Genomic DNA, 26,929 nt, shown 5'->3' on the forward strand with positions numbered 1-26,929 from the left:
TTCCTACAGGACCACTGGGAAAGCGTTCCCCGTACATTGGAAGGAAGGGACGCTGCGGACGCCATATCCAACCCAGAGGGAGGTAACGTGGAAAATACACATATGAACTGAGGCGGAGCACTTTACACTCATCATAGAGGAGCTCAACACCTAAGTGGACATGTTGCATCTCGGATTTTTACCGAAATGAAGGCAAGCACTAGTGTGACTTTGCATGGAAACAGCCTTCCCTCTCTGCTGAATTCCAACAGATATTTGTAGAGCTGATCTGAGGTCTATGGCTTGCGTTCTGTACACGTCCAAGCGAACGGACAGAGAAGCCAGGGCTGGATCTGGGCTGGATCTGCCTCCTCCAGGGCAGCGCTTGCAGGTTTACCACCTGCTCCTATTACGGGAGAGGTAGGAACCTTGGGCACAATCCGAGCCGGGGTCTCAGCTTGTGAGAGTAAGCCGGCCCAGACTCCAGGCACAATACGTTGACCGAAAGCGAGCAAGTCCCTACCCTCTAGTAGAGACCACGCGAGCAGGAGAACTGATATAACAGAATTTTTAACTCACTGCCTGCAGTGGCTCAGGGGTGGTCTCTGCAGTGCAGTCGCACCAGGGACAAGGCCCAAGAGGATAAAGAGGGACGCAAGGATTTACAAGACCCTGCTCCTCAGGAACCTGACGATCAGAACGTGCTTCTGCACACTTCTGCAACACGATGAGCGTCGTTTAAACACTGAGGCAACATAATTTTGAGGGTGAAGGAAAACAGCCTACTCCAACCCATTTTGCTGGAAAGAGAGCACTGAAGTGATCGAAAGCTTTCAGGATCTCCTCTGAAGAGAAGACTCAACGACTAGGTTCCACTTCTAAAGGCGTAAGCACGCTACCCATTTCTAGGGGGTGCTCGCAGAAGTGATGGTAACTATCACATGTCCCTGTGATAGCCACCTGAACCTCCGCGTTCAGATGTAAGACCGCCCGGAATCTCCGGGGGAAGAACGCGGGTGCTATCGTGCCCGTCCCTGAAAGAGTTTTCAGGGGAAGTCAGGAAGACTGTCGATGGGAACCAGGTCTAGTTGGGCCAATAAGGGGCAACTATGAAGACCTGTCCCTCTCCTGACTTGGCACGTAGGTGCAAGCGACGGGCTCGAAAAGCAGGAGCATTGCTCAACACAACATGTGAAGATCACTGGGCTTCAGGAGCATTTTCTGCTCAGCACTTGAGTGTGATAAGTCCACTGAGCTTCAGGAGCATTCCTGCTCAACACCTGAGTGTGATAAACTCACTGAGCTTCAGGAGCATTTCTGCTCAACACTTGAGCGCGAAGAACTTCACTGAGCAACAGGAGCATTTCTGCTCAGCACTGCGTGTGATGAATTCACTGAGCTACAGGAGCTTTGCTGCTCAACACTTGAGTGCGATGAACTTCACTGAATTTCAGTTGCATTTCTGCTCAATATGAAGTTTGATAATTTCACTGACTTGAGCAGGCGCAAGGCGACCATGAGTCGAAGTCGCTTTTAGAAGGCTCACTGGGGTTAAACGCATTTCTGCGGGCCCCTGGGGCAGCTGAGAGCCAGTGTTTGTCCAAGGGTAGTCCGCTAGGTTTATACAAACACTGGCAGGAAGACGAAACCGGAGGGGCAACTGAGCGGCCCCGGAATGGTCATGACCCAGCTGGACCCAGGGGATGGAGTCTCCACTTGCCCTGGCTATAACTGTCGTGAGGCTCGATGGCGGCACGATTGAGTAAAGCAGGAAGAGTGGAACAAAGCGTCCTCAGAAGCTTCTGACTCCAAGGAGGAGGTGACGGGTGAGTTGTGACATGCAAGGGAAGCTTGCGCAACGGTCGCAATGTCTAACAACTCGAGGCACGAATGCCCGTGTAGTCGAGGGTCGCCCAGGCCCCCGTTAAAACACGCCCTTTGTACATGGCCTCTCTGTTGAAGAGGGTTTGGCAGCAGACCGGGATGAACTATAGTCACACAGGGTGAGCTGCTCTGCCACGGTCACCCCGGGACTCGATCATGAAGCTAGCGCTGAAGCGGTCACATATGGAGGAAGCCAAAGGCTGCAACTACCATATACCCCAGGAGCCTCTGAAAGTTATTTCAGTGGGACCCTTTCTCACTTCAAAACCAGCTGAACACATTCTCATTGGAGAGACGTGTTAGACCGAGTCCATCTCCAAAACTGAAAAAGAGATACTCAGCCCGTGGGCGAGATTACTCTCTTCCAGTTGACCTGAAGACCCAACGGGCTCTGGAGCACCAGAGGGGAAGGACACTGTACTGATACTCCACCCTTACACGCTACACACAGGATAGCCTGCGGTGCGGAAGGTAGAGATCTGAAGCACATGTCTTTCAGGTCGGAGCTGCAGACCAATCTTCGGCCAAGATGGTCGCGACCCACCACCTAGTAGCACGAAGAACGAGTTTACAACCTCCCTTCGTACCGGCTGGAGGAGCGGCTATATCAAATCCTTCGCCAGCAGGATAAGATAAGCACGCACAAGTCAGGAGCACTGCTCAACACTCGGTGTGATGAATATCACTGAATTTTCAGGAGCACGTCTGCTCAACACCTAATGTGATGATTATCACTGACATGAGCGGGGTAGCCGAGCCTGAGGTGGGGCAGCAAAGTAGAGATAGTGGTGTTAGAGTGCAGTGCAACACTTACCTGTCTCCACTAGCGGCAGGGGGACATGAGAAGGCGGATGACCGGTCCTTGAACGCCCCAAGCTGCCTGCTGGCGACCAAGGGAAGCTGGGGGATGTAAGGCTATTACAGGGTCACACCCGCCAGACTGGTCCACTTGGGACCCAGGATTACAAAATTTGCTCTTTTACTGAATATGTGGGTACCGCTGACCCCATTTTTATAGGGGCCAGCGGAGGAACAAACACACACATAACAAAAAACTCCAGCCGGCCCTCCAACCAGCCAGAGGGAGTGGATCGGCGACCACTCCACGAGCAACTCCTCCATCCCTGAGAGCCCGTCCAGGTTCAGCGTTTTCTTTTGCGCTGATGCTTACCACCTGGCTTGGCAGCGCCTGGAGCAGGCTGGGCGCCCCTTCCACGCCCGGCTCCACGCCGGAACCTGGGTGAAGGCTGCTGTGGTGGTCCGGCGGGAGCTGAGGCGGCTGCGGACGGACGCCCTCGGCGACGAACAGGCGGAGGATCTGACCTCGGCGGGCGGGTGAAGGCAGCAGCATCCCTCCGAGGCAGGATGTGCCGGATGGCCTCCGTCTGTTTCTGAGCTGTAGAGAACTGTTGGGCAAAGTTCTCCACAGCGTCGCCGAATAACCCAACCTGGGAAATGGGAGAATCCAGGAACCGAACCTTGTCCGCTTCTCTCATATCGGCCAGGTTGAGCCAGAGATGGCACTCCTGGACCACAAGTGTGGACATCGCCGAACCGACCGCGCGAGCTGCAACCTTCGTCGCCCGGAGGGCGAGGTCAGTTGCAGTGCGGAGCTCACCCATGAGCTCATTGTCCGGACTACCCTCGTGCATGTTCATGAGTGCCTGGGCCTGGTGGACCTGGAGCAACGCCATGGCATGCAGAGAGGAAGCGGCTTGCCCACAAGCTCTGTAAGCCTTGCCCGTAAGAGCGGACGAGAACTTACAGGCTTTAGAGGAGTGACGAGGATCACCTCTCCAGGAAGCGGCCGCCGTTGGGCATAACTGCATCGCAACAGCCCGCTCCACTGGAGGGATAGCCTCGTAACCCTTCACTGCTCCCCCATCAAGGGTAGTGAGGGGGGAGGAGCCACTGAGGCGGTTTCTGGCAGAGAAAGGTGCCATCCATGCCCTTGTAAGCTCCTCATACACTTCAGGAAAGAAAGGAACCGGGGCGGCGGACTGAAAACCAGTACGGCCCGCCCCGCTATACCAATCATCCAACCGAGACGGCTCGGGACACGGTGAAGGGTTCCACACGAGCCCTACCCCCTCGGCGGCCTTTTTCAGCATAGCTGACATTTCTGGATCTGGCTCGGGCAACACTGGTCTCCCAGAGGGAGGCAGTGCAGCCGAGTCGTCATCTCCAGAGTTCAGCTCCCCCTCCGATGCTGCGATTGACATGGTATCCCCTGGAGGGGCCCCAAATGACACGGCTGGCCTGTCCATTACAGAGGGACCAGCGGGATCAATGGGGAGCTCCACCGGTTGCGGTGCGAAAGAGGAGTGAGGGATCCACGGGGCCTGGCCGGGCGGACTACCCCTCACTGTGATCCTCAGATCACCCAGCTTGGACGGCACCCCAGTCTTTCTCTGGGAAGGTAACCCAGAGGAAGAACAAGGGCGGGGCCCAGAGGTGGGGACTGCACCAACGCTTTTGACGAAGGCGAGTCTAGATCTCAACACCGAGATGGCCATGTTCCCGCAGTGAGAACATGACTCATCCACGAAAGCAGCCTCGGCATGCTGTAAGCCCAAACATGCGACACAACTTTCGTGACCGTCAGAGGGGGATTGCGCCAGACCGCACCCAGAAACGCACGGATGGAATGGCATCTTGAAAAAGACGCACTCACACCCGTGTTGCTCTTTTAGGAAATGGGACCGTCACCAGTGCCGGAGCACACAGGGAATGACCGCGGCAAACACTGAATAGTCTTTCAACCAACAGTGAAGCACTCACTTCTCGCCCTCTAACCAACCGTCAACACACAAACAAACAATAGAAATTTGATGCTGTTAAAACAGCAGTTGAGAGCTGAGAAGCTCGCGATCACCGCTGCACCACGCTGTAGAACACCAACACTGGAGAGGTCTTCCCACAAGAACAACGACACACTCGCTCGTTGAATACAACAGCACTCTTCAGAGACATCAAAGACGAACGGCTCCGAAGCGAAAGGCAACTAGTGCGTGCATCCACTTCCGTATTTATACCCGCGCCGCGGGGGCGGAGTGTGTGATGCAAATCACGCACGCCAAGTTCCATTGGCTCGTTCAATAGTAATCGAAGATGATAGGCTCTCTAGCGCGATCCCCATTCAGTCGACCGTCTACTACGTCTGACGTTATCGACTGAAAGGGAACTCAGTAATGTGCTGATGTCCCATTTATTAGTCAGTGTTTTTTTTTCCCCTTTCTTTGTTTGCACAATGTGTGTCAGTACTTAAGTGTTACAGTCAATAAACTGACACTTTGTTGACTCCATGAATATCTCCTGAAAATTTTATGGAAGAACCCTTACAGGACCGATGGTAAGGGATATGTTGGGGAGTTCCTGTCCATTAAGAGCATTTACAGGGATATGATGGGTGAGCGGAGTGATGGGGAGTTGAAGTTTGTTAGCAAAGTGGGTGTCCATGAAGTTACCTTCAGCTCCGGAGTCCAACAATGCTTGGCAGGTGTGTGTGTGGTTAGCCCATCTAGAATAGAATAGAAAAACTTTATTAATCCCCAAGGGGAAATTGCAGTGTTGCAGCAGGATTTTAACACAGAATACAAACCAATCATATTACATAGACTGACATATACTGAAAAAAAAAAAAAAAAAAAAATAGATACAAATATTACAATGTATCTTAAAAAGTATAAAATGTATACACAAGTGCAACAGTGCAAAAAGATGTGAAGTTAGTATCACGTGTGAATATTGGTTGTTAAATAAAAAGTTAAAAATAATATAAAATAATATAATCTCAGTCTTACCGGAAGGAGAGTGGATGATTAATTATTTTAATTAATCATCTGATTAATTAATTTGAATCAAACAACATAAAAAAAAAAATCACTGTAAGGATGTTCACACTGTGGCATATAATAATTTTTTTTAAATAAAGTTGAGGGACTGGTCAAAAATCAGGCCAGGAACATGCTGGTCATGTGAGTTTTTAATTGTTGTCTTTAATATAATTTATAAAAAAATGAATTTCAAGTTCAGCCATATTATTCAATCACTTTTACATTTTTTTGCCATAGTATCGATTCTGTAATGGTTTTGAGGTATTTTAGTCAGGCATCATATCAAAGTCATAATTTTGGTATCGTGACAACACTAATTCACATAGCTAGAAATTTAAAATAATGTGCTTGTTAATGTTTACTAATGAACTTATAAAAAATTGCATCTAGATTGATTAACAGATAATTTAATGTAAGTTAAAATGCTTACAAATTAAACAAAACAAAATTAAACCATTAATTCATATGATCATGCACTTCTTGAAAAATCTACAAGTGCCTTCCAGATTCCAAAGATAAACGGTGTCCCTCCATTAGAGATAATGTCATCTGGCAAGCCGAAGTTCCTGAAGACGTGGTTGAAGAAAAATTCGGCTGTTTCCATGGCTGTGGGTAAGCCCTTCAAAGGGATCAGATGGCAGGCCTTGGAGATTCTGTTGTTGACGATTAATAAAATGCATATACAGTCAATGGATGCTGGCAGATTGGTCATAAAACCCACTCCCAGATGTGACCCAGATTCTGCCATAAATTATTACATTGTTTATGTAATAATTGAATACATTTTTAGCTAACTGTAATTTGTATATGTACATTTCTGACATACATAACTAAGACAGTTACCTCTGATAACAGATCACTCTAAAGTGTAATGTGAACTCATGCATTTTCTGTAAAGCTGCTTTGAATTGATGTGTATTGTGAAAAGCGCTATAAAAAGAAATATGAATTGAATTGAATTTTGCCATGGCAACTTTTTCACAACCTTGGATGAATCTTGTGATGTTTTTTCTCTTGCTGGGCAACCATAACGTTCATGAAAAAGAAAGAGAATACGATTGGTCCCAGGGTGACCACTACAAACAGAGAAGTGGATTGATTCAATGAAATAAATTGTATGTAGGTTTTGTTTAGAGGGCATTTTGATGGAGCTGGCTCAGTGGCAGCAGCCTCAGCAATCCTATTATCCAGAGCCCACTGGATGAGACTGACTAACAGGCTGGATGGAAGGATGGACTCTGGATGGTCGGAAACTTCCTCAGAAACATTCAGGCAGGACAGAGCAATCAACCCCTTCTAGCCAGTGCCGCCACTCCTAAAGAGCTAATTTGATGGCCATGAGCTCTCAATTGCCAATTTCAAAGTTCCGCTCCACTGTGTAAGTTTCTTAGATAAGTATGCACATGGATGGAGATAGGCTGGATTCCCCTGCTGCAGTATGGCACCTATGCCTGAGGAGGATGACGAAGTAAGGGTGCTTACGTGAAGGCTTCCTTCAGGGTATTAAATGTGTGGGTGGCCTCAGGTAGCCAGGACAGAGACTTGGGCTTAATCTTGAGAAGGAAGGTTAAGGTGTTTTTGGGGTCCTTGAGATGTTTTGACATGCCCTGACATTTGTGCTCACCCAAAAATAAAAAATTCTGTCAGTATTTACTCACCCTCATGTTGCTCCAACCCCGTAAGACCTTTGTTCATCTTCAGAACACAAATTAAGATGTTTTTGATTAAATCTGAGAGCTGGATCACTCCTCCATAGGCTTCTAAGGGATTGACACTTGCCAGTCCCGAAAAGTTATTAAAGACATCGTTAAAATAGTCCAAGTTACTACAGGGGCTCAATCTTAAGTTTATCAAGTGACGAGAATACTTTTTGTGGGTAAAAACAAACAAAAATAGCAACTTTATTTCATCTATTAATTTCCTTCTCTGTGAGCCTCTAGTCAGTTAACGTAGTGTGATTCCGTAGAGCTACGTCACACGTAGGCTCACTATTGGCCGACGCTGGTTATGTGTGTGATGTGTGTGATGTACAACAACAGAAGCTTACGCTATTACACTAGTGAACTGACTTTATTTTTGACAAAACATACTATATATTTAACATATGAGCAGAAACTGGCTAACAAAAGCTTATTTGATGTCTATTTTACAATACAAACTTTATAATCTATCCAAAACTAGTCAACGAAATGTGCCCTTTCATATTTCCTCTGTAACATAGTAAACAACAGTGTGCATCTGTGCCGTTCATTCATTCACACACAGACACGTGATTCATATTTAAACAGTCTTTTTGCAAGCTGTTGTAAATAACAGCGCCCATCTGTGCCGTTAATTCATTCACACTTGGGTGACCAGATGAGATTGGCTGAAATTTGGGATGGGGGGGGCTTGGACTGGACGGGACGGGACGGGACGGGAAGGGGACGGGAGGGGGGTTAAATTGTAGTCTAATATGCAGTCATTGTTCATTGCCGAAGTATTTTTTTCCTGTGACAAATCATTCACTCCTTTACGACTAGCTGCCTGCACATTCATTCACTGAGCTCACGGCTGCTGCAACTTGCAGTCGTGTCTTCACGACTCAACCTCCAAGGACAGTTTTTAATGTTTTATCAGACAATAACTACTCAAGATTTTGCTTTAGTATAATTTTCGGGACAATCAGGGCCGGATTTTGGATTTGGGACAACAGCTTAGATTTCGGGACTGTCTGGTCACCCTTAGCCGGGTTAAAACCAGACCCTTCTCAGTTGTAACTGAGTTAGGGTCTGGGGAAGGTTCATTCACAGCTCACTTCCAAAGGGGCGTCATCAACGGACATCGCTCAAATGCCTCTGGGCGCAATTGGATAGACCTAAAGCCAATCATATTGATCGTAATCTTGTAAAGCCCGCCTCAACGTTTGTGATTGGTGCCTCGGTTTGGAAACGGACGTCGCTCAAATGCCCCTGGGTGCAATTGGATAGACCTAAAACCAATCAGATCGATGCGGCCGTCGGCGATCGATCATCAGATCATGCACTCGCGCTGTAGAACACCAGCACTGGGAGAGTCTTCCTGAAGAATACCGACACACTCGCTCGTTGTAAACAACAGCACTCTCAGAGACATCAAACGATCGGCTCCGAAGCGAAAGGCAGCTAGTGCGTGCATCAACTTCCGTATTTATATCCGCGCCGCGGGGGCGGAGTGTGTGATGCGAATCACGCACGCCAATTACATTGGCTCGCTCAATAGTACTCGAAGATGATAGGCTCCCTGGCGTGATCCCCATACAGTCGACGCCGACTACGTCCGACGTTATCGACAGAAAGGGAACTAAATTTGCCGGAAGTTCGTCTGGGTTTTCCAAGGCTAGGTCACCCTAATTCACACACAGAAACAGGATTCATATTTAAACAGTCTTTTTGCGGTTTACATACACTATTCAATATCCTGTTCAGAACAAGGCATATAAGAATTAAAAAAAGAAAAATACTATTAATCCTCAGCTGGATCCGTTGCTCCTCGAAGTGAAACCAGCATTTTTGAGGTAAATGTTAATGGAGCTGTGACTTGACTGTAGTTTTAATGGAGCATCTATAAAGTTTGCAATCCCGAGGAAACGTTGGAGCTCTTCGATCGTGGATGGAACAGGCCAGGATTTAACGGCTTCCACCTTCCCGTCTTCTGCACTGATGATGTAACTGAGGAACTAAGTTAAGGTCTGGTGGAATGAACACTTCTTAGCCTGGAGGTAGAGATGGTATTCCCTCAGCTTGGCAGGCATGAGGTGAACGTGGTGGCAATGTTCAGTACACCAGGATGTCATCTATGTAGACCAAGATGAAGTGGTACTCTCAGAAGATCTCATTCATAAATCCTTGGAACACGAGGGGGTGATTACTAAAGCATACGCCATTACCCGATATTCAAAGTGGCCTGTGAGTGTTATGAAGGCAGTCTTCAAATTCTCCGGATCTGGATTAAGTTGTATGTGCTGCGTTGGTCAAGTTCGCTGAAAATGTCAAGCCTCCGTCCTTCTTGGCCACGAAGAAAAAAAAAACTAGAAGCAGCAGGGGAGGTAGATGGATGGATGTAGCCCTGTTTGAGGGCCTCAGCCCCATACTCCTCCATGGCTTTGTGTTCAGGGATGGATAGTGGATAAATCTTTCCACTGGGCATTGGTTCACCAGCAATCAGGTCAATGGCACAGTCCCGTGGTTAATGAGGTGGTAACTGGGAGGCTCGTCTCGGGTAGAAGACATCCCGGAAGGGGGCATAACAGGAATAATCACTGACTATTTGTTCAGAGGAAATTCAATGAAAGTGGAACATAGAGGCAACACTGATGGATGTTGACGCTTTGATACAGGCAGGAACGGGAAACAGGTTGCATTCCATTATTCCAGGATATGACAGGATTAGGCCGGACACACCATGGGTGCCCTAGGATCTCATCAACAGTGAAACGCTCCAGAAACAAGAGTGTGATGTTTTCAATGTATTGACTGTCAACTTGTAGTTGAAGTGGACCAACAAAGTATTTGATGACACCTCTCTCCAGTGGTTTACCGATTATTGATTGAATGAAGTACTTGGATATACAATTTTCCTTCTTGAGCTTTTGGCACAGTTACCCCTTTTCCACCAAAGCAATTTGAGAGCCGGTTCGGAGCCGGTGCCTGCGCGCAAACCAGTTCTTTGTGTTTCGACAGCCAAAGAACTGGTTCTCGGCAAGGAAAACTGGTTCCAAAGCGGCACCAACTCTTTGCTGGACTAGAACCGTTCTTTTACCACGTCATGCTTACGTCGGGGGCTGGGGGCGGGTTTAGATGTGTTCTAAACATATTTTCTGACCATAATATAGGATCGCAAAGCCAGGAGAAACATTTGCAGAAACACGATGTAGTCAAGAGGCAAAGTCTTTCAGTGGGGGAGAAGTGAAATACATCCACTTGCGTTCAGACTCTGGAGGAGCTGACAGAGCTGGCTGGCGAAGAGTTGGAGAAGACTGTAAGGCAGGATGATCTTCCTGACAATTCCTTATGCAATGGGCGACCCGGATTGACAGGTAGATAAATTGCTCAAGCACCGTGGTATTGTCGTAGGAGGTGAACTGTAGCCTCAGCACTGTAATGAGCCCTTGACGATAAGCAGTGCTGGTTCATTCCATCCACTAGCTGCATCAAGAGTCCTGAAGTTGAGGGAATAATCAAGAATAGCATCCTTTCCTTGATTAATATTAATTATTTTTAACTGTGGTATCAACAGCGGGCCATCAAAAAACCTCACGGAAATGAGAGTGAAACGAATGCAGCGACTGTGTGAAGGGGCTTCCCTGGTTTCAGATGGAGTCTGCCCATTGTAAAGCTCTTCCTGTGAGTAACGACAAGATTAATGAGATTTTAGCTCTGTCTAAAGCAGTTTATCTATAAGTGGTACGGCTGCATTTTCACGGCGAGCGAGCATTGGAGCAGGAAGCCATTGCAGTCTTTCGCTGAGCCAGAGTAGAGTGTTGGATTGACCATTGGACTGGCAGCAAACACCAGTGACAGAATGGTACCAGGAAGAGTGAAACTGGTGCTTGGTGTCTGTGAGGGAATAGAAGAGGTGAGATTGCATTGTAAAACATTAACAAGCTCCTGAAATAGATTGTGTGGATTGGCTGGAACACAATGCATAAACAGTTAAGTGATGACACTTGAGATCGTTAATGAAGTCACTAAAGTGGACAGCTATTAATAAAAAACATTTTCTTGAATTTGCACGGGTTTTGATGGCATAGTTGCACATCAACCTCTATAGTGGATCCAGGTGCATCATCCTATAAATTGCCACCAAGTTGCAAGCCGTTGTTTGTCGATTTTTCCCCCCTCCAAACCAAGATGGCAAATGGTGAGTCAGAAATACCAAGTTGCGCCTGAATATCCACCCATTCCTTCTATCCTAGGAGACTATTTAAGGTAAAAAATGCACGTTACTTGTAATGCAAAAGTAATCTGTTTATGTAATGTATGTTGCTTGAAATGCATTACTTTACTTGTATGCTCAAAAAGTAATTGATTTCATAATGCACATTACTTGTAATGCGTTTCTTTACTCGTAACATCAAAAAGTAATCTGATTACGTAATGCATGTTACTTGTAATACATTACTTTACTCTTAACATTTAAAAAAAATCTGATTAAAAAATGCACGTTACTTGTAACGCAATACTTGTGTCGTAACATCAAAAAAGTAATCTGTTTGCGTTATGCATGTTACTTGTAATGCGTAACACTGCTCATTTACTGCTCGTAACCCCAACACTGCTCATTTCAGAAGAGATTGAAAACACTTGATCGCTAGGTTTTCTCAGAGGAGGGCTTTGTTAGAAATGTGTCCATCTTGAACATAATCATAATTATCAGCTAATATGGGTACATTTACATACTATGGTACACTGGCGGGAGCATCTGAGTGGTTTCCACAGTTTCAACTTGTATGAACTTCAAATCAAATCAAATCAAATCAAATCCTTTTATTGTCACACAACCATATACACAAGTGCAACAGTGGGTGAAATTCTTAGGTGCAGTTCCGAGCAACATAGCAGTATGACACGATGTGACGAAAACAATTACAGCAAACATCAGATTACATAGATTACACATCTAATGTGCGCACAATTACTCACAGTACCATATACACTAACAGAACAATAAATAATATACAATGTACAATATACAACAGTTTACAATATACAACAATATACAATATACAACAATTTACAATATACAACAGTATACAAAAATACAAAAAGAGGTAATTATACATAGAATAGATACTCGTAAGGTGCAAATATATATATATATATATATATATATATATATATATATATTATGTAAATGCAGTAGGTTATGTTGTGCTGTGTTGACAGTTAGAATGTTTATGGTTATTGATCATGAGGGCTCAAGAGTTTAGAAATCTAATTACTTGTGGGAAGAAGCTGTCATGGAGTCGGCTGGTGTGTGTCCTGATGCTGCGGTACCGCCGGCCTGAGGGTAGCAGTGAGAGCAGCCCATGGCTCGGGTGGCTAGAGTCTCTGATGATCCTCCGAGCTTTCTTCACACACCGCCTGGCATAAATATCCTGGAGGGAGGGAAGCTCACCTCCGATGATACGGCTGGCAGTGCGCACCACCCTTCGCAAGGCTTTGCGGTTACGGCTGGTAGTATTGCCATACCAGGCAGTGATGCAGCCAGTCAGGATGCTCTCGACGGTGCTGGTGTAGAACTGTGTGAGGATGTGGCGGTTCATTCCAAACTTCCTCAGCCGTCTCAGGAAGAAGAGGCGCTGATGAGCCTTCTTCACGGCGGCCTCAGTGTGGACGGACCATGTGAGTTCCTCTGTGATGTGGACACCAAGGAACTTGAAGCTGCTGACTCTCTCCACCGGTGCTCCATTGATGGTGATGGGGCTGTGTTCTCTGTCGTTCTTCCTGAAGTCGACCACTAGCTCCTTGGTTTTGCTGATGTTGAGGGAGAGGTTGTTCCTCTCACACCAGTGCGTCAGAGTGAGCACCTCCTCTCTGTAGGCCGTTTCATCGTTGTCGGTGATCAGACCTACGACCGTAGTATCATCAGCAAACTTGATGATGGAATTAGAGCTGTGAGTTGCCACGCAGTCATATGTGTACAAGGAGTACAAGAGTGGGCTGAGAACACAGCCCTGTGGGGCTCCAGTGTTGAGGGTCAGTGATGAGGAGATGTTGCTGCCTATTCTAACCACCTGGCGTCTGTTTGACAGGAAGTCCAGGATCCAGCTGCACAGCAAGCTGTTTAAGCCCAGAGCCCGGAGTTTCACATCAAGCAAGGAGGGCACTATGGTATTGAATGCTGAGCTGTAGTCAACAAATAGCATTCTCACATATGTGTTCCTCTTTTCCAGGTGGGAGAGAGCAGTGTGTATTGTAGATGCAATAGCATCATCAGTGGAGCGGTTATTGCGGTATGCAAACTGCAGTGGGTCCAGTGAGGAAGGTAGAACAGAGCAGATGTAATCTCTGACTAGTCTCTCAAAGCATTTACTGATGATGGGGGTCAGAGCAACAGGGCGCCAGTCATTTAAGCAGGTGATGTTGGTTTGCTTCGGTACAGGTACGATGATGGACGTTTTGAAGCATGTGGGGACTACAGACAAGGAGAGGGACCAATTGAAAATGTCCGTAAAAACACCAGCTAGTTGGTTCGCGCACTTTCTGATGACGCGGCCCGGAATACCGTCTGGACCCGCGGCTTTACGGATGTTCACCCGACGGAAAGATCCTTCAATTGCCTTTGCAATATAATGAGGTAACCACAGTAGCTAGCAAGTCAGGAACATTAAGCAGGTAAGTAGCAGTCTAGTAGTAGTCTTTAGAGGATAGTAGACGAGGCCAACTGTCTTCCTGTTGCTATTTTACGGCGGTTGGCATTCAGCTTATTGGTGCATTTCTGCCACCTTCTGCTTTGGGGTGTGAATCAGAAAATAGGTTTGACTAAATCACTCACCCTCCTTCTCACACTCACACCTCATCCCAGTCCTGAGACCAACTGTATGATTGTGTGTGCTCTTTATAGTGCTGCTGATTGTTGCTTGATGATGCCAGGTGCATGTGATCAGTATTCTGGTGACAGTTCAGTGAGTAAAGGCGGGCGAGATATTGCACTTGTTAGTCAGTCAACCCGATAATCGCGTCAAGGTAGAGCCTGGTGTGATCGTGCCAGTATTAAGATGGGTATGTAAACTTTTGCAATGGATAATTTGTGTAAATTCAGTTATATTGTCTTGTGGACTATTTGTCAAAATCTGTTATGTGACACAGCTTATTTATGAAAGTACTACATAAAATACAACATGCAATTGTAATCCCTTCTTTTGCAAATAGTATTAACATCTTGCATTCTGAAAGAGGTGTCAACTTATGAGCAGAACTGTATAATAGTTTCCCCAACACTGATACTTAAACAAAAGATAATTAAATTGATAAAGCTGATAATTAAAAAAAAACAATTTAAATGTTAAATAAAAAATAAAAAAATAAATGAAAAGGGAAAATATTTGACAAGACAACTTTGATTGGTGAGATTGATGGACCCAGTTTTCATGAAGCCTTAAAGGCCCTTGTTTTGCATATACAAATATCTCTGGGCGTTGTGCATGTATTATTCAAAGCAATGATTAAAGTTTGGCTTCAACAAGGACAAGGGACAGCAGGAAGGATGCTGGGAGGGCTTGTGAAGTGCAGAAAACCACCAGAATCCTTTGGGCCCCAGGGCCTTCACCCATCTTCACTGCCACCATCATGAACTTTACGCCCAGAGCAGCAAAGTTCAAAACAAACACACCCTGTCTGACACATAAATACTCAAACAAATGACAGTTTCTTGAAGTAAATTGATAGACTGACTGAGAAGATGTAGGATTGGTGTCATTGGATGACTGTTGATCCTCTTCAGCTGCTTTACTGTTTTACTGTTTCTGTATGACATCATAATGAATAAATGTTCCCAGCAGATATTCCAAGAAAATTAACAAATAACAACCAACAAAACAAAACAAAATAAGTGCCTAATAAAATTTCACAGTGGTTGCCATCAGGATTCAAGTGGGTAACACTTTATTTCGATAGTCCACTTTAGACATTATACTAACTATAAGTAACTTAGCAGCTACATGTCAACTAACTGTCATTAGAGTATTAGTAGACTGTCTGCTTAATATCTGCTAACTCTTTATTTTGTTGGTCCCCGAACAGACATTCAACTGACTATAAGTAACTTAGCAACTACAAGTCAACTTGTTCTACTAACCCGAACCCTAACACCATAACCATAACCTAACAGTCTACTGATATTCTACTACACTCTACTGAGAGTTAGTTGACATTTAGTTGAAAAGTTACTTATAGTTAGTAGAATGTCTAAAGTGACTATCGAAATAAAGTGTAACCTTCAAGTGTGACACAGTGGTATTACTCACATCTTGGTAATTGCTGTTTTCAGAATTATCAGGATGTACTTGGCATTTGCATTTAACCTTTAATCATGTCTATAATTTGAAAAAGGAGCAAAATCTCTCTAAAACATGACACTGCCCTACATCTAATGGTCGACTGAGCTGCATATCAAATGCAGCTTTTCTCCTATCGGATATCAAAAAACTGTGTTGAAATATTAATGAAGCACACGTGTAGCGGACTGACCATAAATAACAGGGTTCACTAGGGACTATTTATGACACTGGTGATCCACAGAGCAACAAATCAACTATTCTGCTCCAGTGCAGCCCTTTTATACTCCACTCTGTATTATTTGTTAATTGTTTGATTGTATGTAAATTTCTTCCTATAATATTAAAGTAACAGTAAATTATGTCACATTCCCATTGAAAACTTACTGTCATCAGAAGTGAGCATCCCTATGCCCCATTCACTCTGAAAGGCAGAGCCTTTGAATGGGGAGCAAGGGATTTAAGTGTCATAATGTAGCTGTTTGGCATTTGCAAATCATCTTTAATCATGTATATAATTTGAAAACGGAGCAAAATCTCTCTAAAGCAGGGATGGGGAACATTGGTCCAGGAGGACCACTGTCCTGCAGAGTTAAGCTCCAACCCTGAAAAAATCTCACCTGATTGTAGCCTTAGTGATTCTGAAGACATTGATTAGCATGTTCATCTGTGTTTGATTAGGATTAGATCTAAACTCTGCAGAAGAGCGGCCCTCCAGGACCAACGTTCCCCTGCTCTAAAGCATAACACAAGAAAGCAATGAATGACAACGTATTTTACTCATTATCTTCACCTGGAATGTTACCCTGACATTGATGCTCAGCGTCCATCACCCCATTAGCTACTCTTACAACAGGAATTTCTTATAATTACTGCTATTATGATTGATGCAAAGAATAACAATGCCATTAATTTTAACCAATTTAATGTCAGTACAGACGTTGTAACACCATATTGTCTTTCTGACACCCAACTCAAGAAACTCTGGGTTTAACAAAAGTTCCAAGTTTTCCACTCGTAATTACGACTATGGGGTGGCGTTCAAGTGTCTTCAACTCATAAATCAGATCTTTCCGACTTGAGCTCAGAATTAATCCCTCTACGGTTTTTAGTATCCTTTCAAACTGAACATGTTTGCTCCCTTCAGATTAAAAAAACCCTTAAAATGACGGAATACCCTGTTAAGTCCTCTTAGCAGGGCACTCACAGTTGAATGGAATGCACCTCACGACCTGAAATGGATGGGTCAGATATGTGAGAAATCAAAATTGTGTGCTGTTGGTGTGCTCTTAGGAAGAGGAAACACTGCAATATATTGGTATCTAAATATGACACAAATTCCATCTTCAGTGAGTGGCTATAGAATTTTCCCTTGTTTTATTGGCCACCATGTAAAAATTTGATTTTTTTCATTTTTATCATTCATGTCTGTACCACCAACGGTGTGGGATGACATTTTTATACTTACAGGTTTTTCAAAAGTATGAGCAATAGCAATGCCATATCATGCACCACTAATTATGAAATCAAGAGGATTTAATCAAATGATTTTGAAAATCAAGAAGATTTAATCAAATGTTTGTTTGCCACGCAGAATTGAGTAATGGTTTAGAATGAGAATCTATTTTGGTGTTATAAGCATTTTACACACAATGTCATGTTTTCAGACACTTTTACAGGGACTCTATTATTTTTTTTGCAATGTCAGTTTGAAAGAGACCAAATTAATGAATCCTGTTAGTGCTTGTTTGCTTGAGGTAGCCGAAGCTGCTAACACTCACAAGCTCTTGGAATTCCACCCTCTGTACCGGGAGCAACAGCTCATTTGCATTTAAAGGGACACACAAAACGACACGCTTTTACTGACCCTCAAAAAGGGAAATTTTATCATGCTGTAAAAAAATTATCTGTGGGGATTTTGAGCTAAAATTTCACATACACACTCTGGGGACATGAGAGACTTATTTTACATATTGTAAAATGGGGCATTATACCACCCCTTTAAAATATAATTTATTTCTGTAATGCAAAGCTGAATTTTCAACATCCATAACTCCAGTCTTCAGAATTCCATGATGATCCTTTAGAAATCATTCCAATATGATGATTTATAATCAATAATGGAAACAGCTGTGCTGCTTAATATTTTTTTGGAACCTGTAATACTTTTTTCAGGATCCATTGATGAATAAAGAGTTAAAAAGAACAGCATTTAAGTATATTAAAATAGAAAACGTCTCGGTTACGTATATAACCCTCGTTCCCTGAGTAGGGATGAGTTACGTCGGATGACGACGAATGGGGGTTTCGCCTAGAAAGCCAATCATCTTCGTGTATTACAAAACGAGCCAATGGCGATGAAATGCCATGGGTTTGTGGAATTTGCATAGCGTATCTCCGCCCCACCGCGTGGGTATAAAAGGAGGACGCCAGCAACATGCAGATATGTCTTCGCTGAGGAGCCGAGACTGAACTCAGGCGTCTACCCAGCGGTACAGCGGAAGTGGCAGGGAGACGTAACGTCTCCGTTCCCTACTCAGGGAACGAGGGTTACATACGTAACCGAGACGTTCCCTTTCGTAGTCACTCCGAGTTACGTCGGATGACGTCGAATGGGGGTCCCCGTGAAATCACGCCACCTTCACAGCTGTCTTCCAGTGCCCTGCGAAAGTCTGATCCCCCTGTCGTGATACTGGCACGGACGAAGGAGTCCTACTTAACTAACTTAAGAACACACATATGGCCGGAGGGCTTCATATGGGGGAACGCTGGAGTGACCAGCCCGAGGGGTGGCAACTTTCAACTCCAGGAGTGGCAAGGTGGCTTGCCAAGGAAAAGACACATGCTCAAGGAGGCAAATACACATGTGGGGGTTACTCAGGGAGGAACCATGCACACGGAGGAACCTAGCCGACGCACAGGCACACCTCCTTGGCCTTCCTCAGAGGAATTGGCCAAGGAGGTGCTGTCGCGAGGAGTATCAGTTCGGAGAACCAGGTCCGGGCGGGCCACTACGGCGCGACCAGAATGACCTGCTCCTCGTCCTCCTTGATCTTGCACAGGGTCCGTGCGAGAAGGCTCACTGGGGGAAACGCATATTTGGCCAGCTGTGCGCCAGTGCATCCGTGCCGAGGGTACCCTCGGACAGGGATTAATACAGGGCGCAAAGGGATGAGTCGTGGGAGGCAAACAGGTCTATCTGTGCGTCCCCTAACTGGTCCCAGATCTGCTGGAACCAACTGGGGATGGAGTCGCCATTCGCCGGGGACGGGTCGAAACCGTGACAGCTCGTCGGCTGCAAAGTTCCGATCTCCCGGAATGTAGATAGCACGAAGGGACCTCAGGTACTACTGACTCCATAAGAGGAGGTGGCATGCGAGTTGCGACATATGGCAGGAGCGTAGACCACCCTGACGGTTGATGTACGCTACTTTCGCGGTATTGTCTGAACGGACTAGTACGTGTTGACCCTTGAGCAACGTGCAGAAACGGTGCAGGGCAAGGCGTACTGCCAGCAACTCGAGGCAATTGACATGCAGAAGGCGCTGGGGTCCTGTCCAGGAGCCCGCGGCAGCATGTCCGTTGCACATGGCGCCCCAGCCCGTGGAGGAGGCATCTGTGGAGACAACAACATGCCTGGAAACTCGTTCTAGGGGAACACCGGCCCGTAGAAAGCTGAGGTTCCCCCACGGGGTGAAGGTCTGACGGCAGGTCGGAGTTACTGGAACTCGGAGCGTGCCATGATGCCATGCCCACCTCGGGACTGGATCGCGAAGCCACAGCTGAAGCGGTCTCATATGAAGCAATCCGAGCGGCGTTGCCGCGGCTGCAGATGCCATATGCCCCAGGAGCCTCTGAAACAATTTCAGTGGGACCGCACTCTTGCCATCGAACTGTCGAAGACAAGTCAGCAGTGAGTGTGCGCGCTCGCTTGTAAGCTGCGCGGACATAGCGACCGAGTCGATCTCCATCCCGAGAAAAGAGATCCTCTGCACGTGGCAGAGTTTGCTCTTCTCCCAGTTGACCCGAAGGCCCAGACGGGCTAGGTGCCGGAGCACTAGGTCTCTGTGTTCGCAAACCTGATCTCGAGAGTGAGCTAATATTAGCCAGTCGTCGAGATAATTCAGGATGCGAACCCCGTGTTTGCGCAGGGGAACAAGGGCTGCCTCGACGACCTTCGTAAAGACGCGAGGAGACAGAGCCAGCCCGAATGGGAGAACCGCATACTGGTATGCCTGCCCCTCGAAAGCAAACCGAAGAAACGGTCTGTGTCGAGGTAAGATGGAGACATGAAAGTAAGCGTCCTTCAGGTCTATCGCTGCAAACCAATCCTGTGGCCGCACGCATGCGTTTGGCAATGAGCATCTTGAACGGCAGCCTGTGAAGGGAGCGGTTCAAGACGCGCAGATCCAGGATCGGCCGTAACCCACCGGTCTTCTTGGGGACAATGAAGTAGGGGCTGTAAAACCCTGACTTCATCTCGGCTGGAGGGACAGTCTCGATTGCACCCTTCGCCAGCAGGGTAGCAACCTCCGCTCTCATGATAGGGGCATTGCCACCGACCATAGTGAAGCGAACTCCCCTGAAGTGGGGAGGAGACCGTGCAAACTGAATCGCATAGCCGAGCCTGATAGTTCGGGCGACCCAGCGGGACAGGCTGGGAAGCTCTAACCAAGCTGCCAGAAACTGAACCAGCAGGGACATGCGAACACAGGCGTCCCCCCAGAGGGGCAGCGAAGCGGAGTGACCGGCCCAGGCGAGGGTGGCATAGCGGCCCGAGGCGGGGGCGCGGTCAAGCTCCGCTTCCTGACAGAGGAGACCAGGGAAGGACCAGCGTTCCACGGGGGTCTGCTCTGCCAGGGGTCTGGCTATAGAGGGGGACGAGAGTGGGGAGGTCCGGGGACGGCACACACTGTCATCCGCGCCCTCTGGAACAGAGGGGGACGGGAGTGGCGAGGCCCGGGGGTGGCGCACACTGCGGTCCGAGAACTCTGTGACAGAGAGGGATGAGAGCGGCGAGGCCCGGGGGCGTCGCGCACTGTCAACCGGCTCTGTGTGTTCAGTGATAGGTGTATCGGTTCTTTCTTTAACCATGATAGCGTACTGCCCACCCGTGGGTGAGCAGCGGGAGAACAAAATATTCTCTGCAACCACCTCCTGGGGAAAAACCGACACCATCACTGAGCAGCCCGTCTCAGGAGCGCAGCTTAGCCTGGCGTTTAGCGGGGCGCGGGGCTGGATACGCTATGCAAATTCCGCAGACCCATGGCATTTCATCGCCATTGGCTCGTTTTGTAATACACGAAGATGATTGGCTTTCTAGGCAAAACCCCCATTCGTCCTCATCCGACGTAACTCGGAGTGACTAAGAAAGGGAACCATAATTTTAAATTGTTCAACTACAAAACTTTGTATAGTCTAACTTTAGAAGGAAGACTTGAATCAAACACATTGGAACAAGGAAAAACGCAGGAGAAAAACACAACCAAACGTTAACGAGAACCGTCAGAGACTGAGGTAAAGCACAGGGTATATATCAGGGTTTTTCCTGGGTCAAAAATGGTCTTCGGTGGTGGGCGACAGACTGTTTCTTGTCCTCTTTTCAAAAAAAGCTGTGATTTTACCACTGGATCTGGATTTCATAGCTTTGTAAGATAAAATCCTTCTTTGCTAGACCTCATAATTATTTTGGTATATAATCATATCAATATTAAAAAGTAGAATAAAAAAGGAGCATTAAACAGTTTATTTTAACTAATAGTCTTATTTTTTATCATAAACAACAACTGCTTGCTTTGTGTTTTTTTTTTCTTTCTGGTTTCACCTCACTCCAGTCTAAACTAAATTATGTTTTTAGGTATTTTTTTCCCCACATTTTCATATAAATAACCTGAAAATACTGTAAATCATTAAGGCTAAATCTTACTAAAAAAAAAAATGGGATAAGCACACTTACATTGTCATTTTAAGAGGTGTTCTGAGTAAATTATTTGTTTGTAACACTTTACAATATGGTTTGATTTGTTAACAGTAGTTAATGTATTAACTAACATTAAATAACAATGAGCAATACATCTGTTACTGTATTTATTAATCTTAGTTAATAAAACTACAGCTGTTCGTTGATTGTTCATGTTACTTCACAGTGCATTAACTAATGTTAACAAATACAACTTTTGATTTCAATAATGTAGGCTATGTTGAAATTAACAAAGATTAATAAATTCTGTAGAAGTGCAGTTTATTAATAGCTTATGTTAACTAATGCAGTTAACTAGAGTTTAATAAATGGAACCTTATTGTAAAGTGTTACCGATTTGTTATACACCGATTCAGACAGTGACGTCTCGTGAGTTCAGTGTTGAACAAATCGGTTGTTTTAGCCATTCATAAAGTGAATCGGTTAATATGAGTCATTAGTTCGCGATTCGCGTGTAAGGTGGCACGCGTTGCTGTGATTATCCCGACCCAGTCTGCCGACGGTTAAGACATCGCACAAGATTTGTATCAACACAGAAAATATTTCAACATTGGATAGTTTTTTTCGTTAGTTGAAAGTGTGATTTATGTCAGCTGACTGTGCGGAACGCTTTTCAGAGAAGATTAGTCAACGTTTTTTTTGCACAATTCACACCCAGCGGTAATTCAGGAAAGAAATCTCAGAATGCTCCACCTGAGACTTCGGCCTTCCGACCATTTACCATCGTATCAATTGATTTTGATAAACCCCTGGTCAGAGCCTGACACCACCCACTGGCAATATTTGAAAAATGCTGGAAAAGTGGGCAGAGCCCAGCGGAGGGGGGGCGTGCACCTGAGACGCATCTCTCTGTAGGCGAGGGAGTGGTTTGCTGATGGTCCCCTCTAGGGTCAGTTAGGACATCAGCTGCGTTGTACCGCACAGCATTTTCACCAATTGTCCCCCACGTCGCATATTCAGAAAATGTCCCGCATTTTCATCAGTCTGTTTGTTTTTAATTATCATATTAAAAAATGTGCATGCGTTCTTTTGTCTTTTTAAGAAAGCATTTTATTCATTCTTTTTGCGCCGTAGTTTTTCACCTATATTAACAGCGCTTCGTCAGAAGTACAAATAGCCTACAACAGCCGTTTTTAAAATCCTATCAAATGTCTGAAAAGAAAGGAGTAAACACGGTCACTAGTAGGTTGTGACGGCTGTCGATCAAAATGTGGAGCGGTGATTAGGTCCATGGGTTCCCTGTCAGAAAACAAATGCATAGGCCTAATTCAGTAAATTAAAATTTTATTTTAACAGAATTTATCAACTTGTTGCCTGCTGTGGTTGTTTTAATTCACATCCTTTCTAAAAATATGAAAGTTTTTGGTGTAATATATTCATAAGACTGTCAATTAACTAATTCCATGTTGTTTTATATTTTATTTGTTCATTAATTATTTTGTTGGTTTTAGTTGGACTTGGTCAGAACTGTTTCAAAAATAGTTATCTGCATGATGCCTGCATTGCTCAGTGATGTTGAATTTAAATAACATGTAAAATAAAGGCATACAATGTTACAGAAGTGCAGAATAAAAATGTTTTTATTAAGTTAAATAGACATTATATAACAGTTTCAGGTTATGTTTTAGTGTTGGTAACATGTCCCACATTGTCCCACACAAACTTAGTGTGTAAACAAAAACTTAGTAATCGTCCCACATTTGGTTTGTTTGATGGTGGTCACCCTAAGCGCAGCAGTCATACATCACTCACCGATCAAATAAGGCTTTTGCGGCTGCCAACAAAAAAAAAAATCATGTAATGTCCCAAAAAGACATTTTAGAGACAGTTACTTGGGTTTATTAAACACAATTTATCTTTGGTGGTATGGTTCCTAATGGGGGTTCTTGCTCCGTAATTAATGACATACAGAGCTTTAGCATTAACCCATGGAATGGCTATGGAACCATCAGCTTGAGTGATATTCAGATGATTAAGACGGTTTAGTAATGTCTTTAAAGCAAAACAGTTGTAAGTAACTGTGTCTGGGTTAACTGTGTCAAGAACACACAGACAAAAATAATTTAAGAATTTTTTATTGAATAGATCCAAACAAGTTGATGTTCCTGATTTGAAATTTGGCGGTATGGCTCTGTTCAGGGAGTCCTCTGACCTTTCATGAGATGAAATAGCAGAGAGTCAGAGGACAGCAGCAGCAGCATTTGGGAACGCTCACACAGTTTAGGACTGTGAGAGCTGAAATATCCCTGTGAACAGAACAGGCAACATGACATAAGCAAATGCCACGTTATGCATAAGGAGGAGCTGGGGAGGTGGCGGGTAGCAGAAGCGAGCAGCAAGCATGTATGAGCAAGTTGAATGAGCTTTAAATAGGGCGCCTTGTTTGAGCTTTTGCCATTGAGCAGCGAGGGGAGTTACCCAGCTAATGCAGCTCAGCTGGAGCAGATCAGCTTGAGCAGATCAGCTGACGGGACAGTGTTGTTAGCAAGTAGCATAGCAGCGTCTTGACTACCTGGCCTGCCAGAACCGACGCTGACGCTCAATTTATTAATTAATTTATAGGGAATCTTAAAAGAATCACTTAAACGGCCAAGCAAATGACTAGTCCAGCGGGCCGTAACTATCAGCTCTAAAACGTATATAAATATCCAAACTATAGTGAAACACTATATATAAGTGTAAAGATCTTGCAGGTTCAATGTAATGAGGATGGAAGAAGACAAGGGGTCGGTGTGACTGGGACTCATGTATTTTATTATAACACAAAATAAACAGTTGCGCACGAGCGCCTTCACCATAGATAAACTATAGCACATTCAATAAAGTGAAAGTTCTCTCCAAAAACTCAGTCCATTCGCACACGAGATCCCAGTCCCTCTCTCTCTCTCTCGTTCTCTCGAAGCAGCCGGCTTTTTATCCGGTCTCCCCACGCCAATCACTGCAATCAGAAAAAGGTGTTCGTTATTTTGCCCCCTTATTTTGGACCACCTGAAATTTAAAGGGTTGTAATGCTAGATACCAACGGGTGACCGCGCGTTGGTATCCCTCTTGCGGTGGAGCCTTTGCAGGGGAGCATGGTCCGAACAGAGGGTGAACTCCCGCCCCAAGAGATAATAGCGGAGGGTGAGAATTGTACATATTAATGATGTGCTTTCTTGGGACATAAAATCTTAACGGAACAGTGTTGGATGTTTGAGCTAAGCATCTGTTGCATGGATGTTACATTTTCTGAAGTCCCTGACACTCCCTGGACAATTTGGACAATCTCTGCTAATTTCTGCTCAGCTTCTCACTTTGTGAAATCCCTGCGAGCCCTCTTTCCACTGTTTCAGCACTGTTTTACCATTCTGCACTCTTGGTGGGTAAGTTTTCCCTTATTCATTGCGTAGTGTTATTGTGGTTCTGCCCTCTTTGGTCTGGCTAACGTGGTGGCCTCACATTACTCTACCCGCGAGCCCTCTACCGCTGTATATCTGTGAGTCCCATAACATCTAATGCAGCAGGTAGGCATGTTTTAACTTGTTTAGCGAGCTGCTTAGTTTAGTTTTGTGGATTCACTTTATATCAGTTGGGTTCTGGCTAACGTAGTGTTGTAGAAACGTGAGTGGCCATTTGGTTTTCTGTGAGTGCTGTCTTAAATTGCAAAGAGATGTACTTTGCCATTAATAAATCTCCGGCATTGAGACTGCTGGCCCTGGGCTTTGCTGGCCTTGTTCTGCTTCTCATTCATGGAATGGATTTAAACTATACTTCATTGCAACTGCATAAACTAAATAGTCTAATCCGTCTGGAATCCTCCACGTTTGATTTGTGTACTTCTCTCGGAATTGCACGTCGTACACATTATATCCATCGGTCTGCTAAACGTAGATTGTTTTATAACTTCGACTCCTCTCTCTCAATAACTGTGATACTGTTGCCGAGATCGGAGCGTTACCATAGTAACGGTGTGACTCTCCACCGCGCTAGGACTCTCATACCCCTAACCAAAGATGGGACCTACTCGTCGCATGTTCCCCATTGATACCACTGCGGCACTTTTGAACACTCGTTCCCTGACTGGCAAGGGTACACTACCGAATGAAGTTCAGAGACCTGGATTTACTCTTTCTGACTGAAACCTGGCAAACACCTGACGATTTCATTGAGCTGAAACCTTTTAACCCCTGCTGGATATAGTTATTTCACAAAACCTCGAACTTAGTGGCAGAGGTGGTGGTCTGGTAGTGATCTTTAAGAACAATTTTCAAAGTGACTAAATATGTCATTCTTGATGTTCCAAGTTTTGAATGTCTCTCACTTCAACTGGCTGGCCCCGCTCCGCTTCTGATTCTATTGATTTATAGACCCCCTAGAAACAACCCAAACTGTTCTGATCTGACTGAACTTCTCACTCTCGCTTTTGCCCGGCATGATAAAATAATGATGCTTGGTGATTTCAGCATACATGTTGATTCTGATTGTTCTGCTGCAAAAGACTTTTTGTCTGTTCTGGATTATTTTGAAGTATCTCAGCGTATCGATTTTCCAACACATTCTCACTCTCATAATCTCGATCTGCTCTGTACGGTTGGTATTGGCAATGTGCATGTCCAGGGTCATAATCTGGGCATCTCTGATCACAAACTAACTCTCTTTGATTTCTTACTACCCATTGTAAAACCTATAACTAACACTATTATATCCTACCGAAATCTGAAAACTATAACTGTTGAAAATTTCTCCACTGCCATTGCTGTTTCTGCTCTTCCTTCCTCACTCAATCAGCTGTGTCCTGATGAGATCGTTTCTACCTATGATAAATCGCTTGGTGATGTATTGGATGAGCTTGCTCCTTTAATAACTAGAACTGTTCCGTCTACTCACTCCTCTCCTTGGTTCACCCCTGAGCTCTGAGTTCTGAAAACTCAATGTAGGCGTCTAGAAAGACTCCACAACAAATCCTCCCTTCTTGTTCATGCCATAGCCTTTTCTGACTCAGTAGTGAAATACAAAGAAGCACTTAACATCACACGCTCTAACTATATAGCTACTGTTATTAACAAAGCTAAATGCAAACCTATAGCACTTTTTACAGAAATAAATAAACTGGTCAAACCATCCACCATAGCTCTTACTGGTTCTGCTGATCTTTGAGAAGGTTTTCAGTCTTTTTTCCTACAAACAATTGATAACATCTATCAGTCATTTTCCTCTACTGCCACTACCCCCTCAACTCCATATTTGATTGGT

The sequence above is a fragment of the Siphateles boraxobius genome, unplaced genomic scaffold (genome assembly GCF_051911475.1).
Source record: "Siphateles boraxobius isolate OS27281-9 unplaced genomic scaffold, OSU_SipBor_1 12, whole genome shotgun sequence".
In the NCBI taxonomy this organism is placed as follows: Eukaryota; Metazoa; Chordata; class Actinopteri; order Cypriniformes; family Leuciscidae; genus Siphateles; species Siphateles boraxobius.